Consider the following 4,905-nt stretch of genomic DNA (forward strand, 5'->3'; position numbering starts at 1 on the left):
ATTGCTTGTATGACCAATATTGTGATTGTCAAGCCTCAAAAGATTTCGCTTTCTAAACCCAATGTGAAGCTACCACTAGTCATGATATGATTTCAACTTCATGACATTCAATTTATTCAACAATTTACTCATAGGATATAAGTGAAGCACAAGAGTGAATGACAAACTACTCCAAAAAGATATAAGTGAAGATCATGTGAGTAGTTAAGTAAATAGGTAGCTATTTGAGGACTCTCTCTTATTCAAAAAATTTCATATCTAAGTACTTTATTAAAAAAAGCAAAAACAAAATAAAATGACATTCCAAGAATAGCACACATCATGTGAAGAGGCAAAAACTTAGGTTCAACCGATACTAACCGATAATCGTTGAAGAAGAAAGGTGGGATGCCTACCGGGGCATCCTCAAGTTTAGATGCTTGAGACTTCTTGCGATATTAGCTTGGGATGCCTTGGGCATCCCCAAGCTTGAGCTTTTGTGTCTCCTTAATTCCTCTCATATCACGATTTTCCTAAATCTCAAAAACTTCATCCACACAATACTCAACAAGAACTCGTGAGATAAGTTAGTATAAATCAATGCAAAAAACCTTATCCTTCTCTACTGTATCAAATCACTAAAATTATTATTCAACATTGCATACTAAATGCCTCTGCATATTTAATACTTCTATCCTCGAATAGAATCATTAAACAAGCAAACATATGCAAACATAACAGCAATTTGCCAAAACAGTACAGTCTGTAAAGAATGCAAGATTCATCATACTTCCCTAACTCCAAAAATTATGAAAATTTCCCACACTTTAGAAAATTTATCAGAGCTTATTATGCAAAAAGTTTCAACATTTTATCATATTCTGAATTTTCTAGGGAATTTTTCCAACAGCGACAAGCTTTCTGTTTTGAAACAGCAACATGTAGACTTGCAAAATAAGCATGGCAAAGGCTATACTTGACATTTTATTGAAAAGAAAGATGAAAAACATTATTCTAAATAACAGCAAGAAAATCCTAACAAAATAAAATGACACTCCAAGCAAAACAGATATCATGTGACGAATGAAAACATAGCTCCATGTGAGGTTACCGATAATGTGGGAGACGAAAGAGGGGATGCCTTCCGGGGCATCCCCAAGCTTAGTTGCTTGGATCTTCCTTGAATATTACCTTGGGGTGCCTTGGGCATCCCCAAGATTAGGGTCTTGTCACTACTTATTCTCCTCATATCGATATCTCACCCAAAACTTGAAAACTTCAATCACACAAAACTTAACGGAACTTCGTGAGATGCGTTAGTATGATAAAGAGCAAACCATTTCACTTTGGTACTGTCAAAGACAAGATTCATAATTTTTTGCATACAATTCCTAATGTATAATATCATTTCCACAATTTATATTGAGCAATATAAGCCATAGAAACTAGAAAACAAGCAAACTATGCATTGAAAACAGAATCTGTCAAAAACAGAACAGTCTGTAGTAATCTGTACTCCAACCATACTTCTGCTACTCCAAAAATTCTGACAAATTAGGAAAACGTAGGGAATTTGTATATCTATCACCTGTAATAAATTCATATCAAAATCACGTTCCAGTGAATTTTCCAATTTCCTTGACCGAGCGCAAAAGTTTCTAATTTTGCACAGATTCAAGTCAACTATCACCCACACTATCCCAAAGGCTTTACTTGGCACTTTATTGGAAAAAAGCAATAAAACATGATTAATACAGTAGCTTAATCATGTGAACACGCAAAAACAGTAAGTAAAAGTGTTGGGTTGTCTCCAACAAGCGCTTTTCTTTAATGCCTTTTAGCTAGGCATGATGATTTCAATGATGCTCGCATAAAAGATATGAATTGAAACATAAAAAGAGCATCATGAAACACAAGGCAAGCACATTTAAGCCTAACCCACTTCCTATGCATAGGGATTTTGTGATCAAATAACTTTTGGGAGCAAGAATCAACTAGCATAGGAAGGCAAAACAAACATAACTTCAAGATTTTCAACACATAGAGAGCAAACTTGATATTATTGCAATTCCTACAAGCATATGTTCCTCCCTCATAATAATTTTCAGTGGCATCATGAATGAATTCAACAATATAACTATCACATAAAGCATTCTTTTCATGATACATAAGCATAGAAATTTTTTTACTCTCCACATCAGCAAATTTATTCTCATAAATAGTAGCGGGAGCAAACTCAACAAAATAACTATCATGGGAGTGAAAATTAAAATCATGATGACAAGTTTCATGGTTATAATTATTCTTTATAGCATACATGTCATCACCATAATCATCATAGATAGGAACTTTGTTGTCATAATCAATTGAAACCTCTTCCAACATAGTGGAATCATCATTAAATAAAGTCATGACCTCTCCAAATCCAATTTCATCAATATAATCATCATAAATAGGAGGCATGATTTCATCATAATAATTTTTATCATCAAAACTTGGGGGACTAAAAATATCATCTTCATCAAACATAGCATCCCCAAGCTTATGGCTTTGCATATCATTAGCATCATGGATATTCAAATAATTCATACTAACAACATTCCAATCATGCTCATCATTCAAATATTTTGTGCCAAACATTTTATTGACTTCTTCTTCTAAAAAGCGAGCACAATTTTCTGATCCATCATTTTCAAGAAAGATATTATAAAGATGATCAATAATATGATGCAACCTCAATTCCATTTTTTTGTAGTTTTCTTTTATAAACCAAACTAGTGATAAAATAAGAAACTAACAGATTCAATTGTAAGATCTAAAGATATACCTTCATGCACTCACCTCCCCGACAACGGCGCCAGAAAAGAGCTTGGTGTCTACTACGCAACTTTATTCTTGTAGACTCGTGTTGGGCCTCCAAGCGCAGAGTTTTGTAGGACAGTAGCAATTTTCCCTCAAGTGGATGACCTAAGGTTTATCAATCCGTGGGAGGTGTAGGATGAAGATGGTCTCTCTCGAACAACCCTGCAACTAAATACAAGAAATCTCTTGTGTCCCCAACACTCCCAATACAATGGCAAATTGTATAGGTGCACTAGTTCGGCGAAGAGATGGTGATAAAAGTGTAATATTGATGGTAGAAATATATTTTTATAATCTGAATAAATAAAAACAGCAAGGTAGCAAATAGTAAACGGACACAAAAACGGTATTGCAGTGCTTAAAAATGAGGCCCAGGGTCCGTACTTTCACTAGTGCAACCTCTCAACAATGCTAACATAGTTGGATCATATGATTATCCCTAAAAGTGCAATTAAGAATCACTCCCGAGTTCCTATTAGCAGTGAACGAAAGATAGGAATTGTATGTAGGGCACGAAACCACCTCAAAGCTATTCTTTCCGTTCGATCTATTTAAGAGTTCGTACTAAAATAACACAAAGCCATTTTTTCTGTTCGATCTATCCTAGAGTTCGTACTAGAATAACACCAAAGCAAATTCATATTCATAATACTCAATCCACACAAAGAACTATAAAGAGACCCCAAAGTTTCCGTCGGAGAAAATATAATAAAAATGTGCATCAACCCCTATGCATAGATTACCCCAATATCACCGTGAGAATCCGCGAGTTGAATGCCATAACACATAAATCAATAGGATACCTCATTGTCACCTCAAGTATTCATATTGCAAGACATATATCATGTGTTGCCATATCTGAATATTCAATCCGACAAGACAAAACTTTGAAGGGTAAAGATTCAATTCATCATAACAAGAGTATAGAGGGGAGAAACATCATATGATCCGACTATATTAACAAAGCCCATGATATAGATCACGAGAGAGAGAGATCAAACACATAGCTACTGGTACAAACCCTCAGCCCCGAGGGTGGGCTACTCCCTCCTCATCATGGTGGCCGCCGGGATGATGAAGATGGCCACCGGAGATGATTCCCCCCTCCGACAGGGTGCCGGAACGGGCTCCCGGTTGGTTTTCGGTGGCTACAAAGTCTTGCGGCGGCGAAACTTCCGATCTAGGTCTGCCCCAACGGGTTTCGGAATATTTGGGAATTTATAGTGCCAAGAGGGGTGCGGGAGGCCACCGGGGTGGGCACAACCCACCTGGGTGCGCCAGGGGCCCTGGCGCGCCCTGGTGGGTTGTGCCCCCCTCGGGGCACCCCCCAGGTGCAGCTCCGGCCCATTGTGTTCCTTTTGATCTAGAAAAAATCTCCGTAAAGTTTCGTTGTGTTTGGACTCCGTTTGATATTGATTTCCCACGATGTAAAAAAACAAGCAAAAAACAGCAACTGGCACTGGGCACTGGGTCAATAGGTTAGTCCCAAAAACTGATATAAAGTTGCCATAAAATGATTGTAAAACACCCAAGAATGATAAAATAACAGCATGAATACTTCATAAATTATAGATACGTTGGAGACGTATCAAGGTTTTCATGGACGAATTTTCTGTTTATGGGAATTCTTTTGATGATTGTTCAAGCAATCTTGATCGAGTTTTGCAGAGATGTGAACAAACAAATCTTGTCTTGAATTGGGAGAAGTGCCACTTTATGGTTAATGAAGGCATTGTCTTGGGTCATAAGATTTCTGAGAAGGGTATTGAAGTGGACCAAGCTAAGGTTGATACCATTGAGAAAATGACATGTCCTAAGGACATCAAAGGTATTCATAGTTTCCTAGGTCATGTTGGTTTCTATAGGAGATTTATCCAAGACTTCTCTAAAATTTCTAGGCCTCTCAGTAATCTTTTGCAAAATGATATTCCTTTTGTGTTTGATGATGATTGTCTTGAAGCCTTTGAAAAACTCAAGAAAGCCTTAATCTCTGCACCTATTGTTCAACCACCTGATTGGAAATTGCCTTTTGAAATTATGTGTGATGCTAGTGATTATGTTGTT

Source organism: Triticum aestivum, chromosome 1D (genome assembly GCF_018294505.1).
Source record: "Triticum aestivum cultivar Chinese Spring chromosome 1D, IWGSC CS RefSeq v2.1, whole genome shotgun sequence".
NCBI lineage: Eukaryota > Viridiplantae > Streptophyta > Magnoliopsida > Poales > Poaceae > Triticum > Triticum aestivum.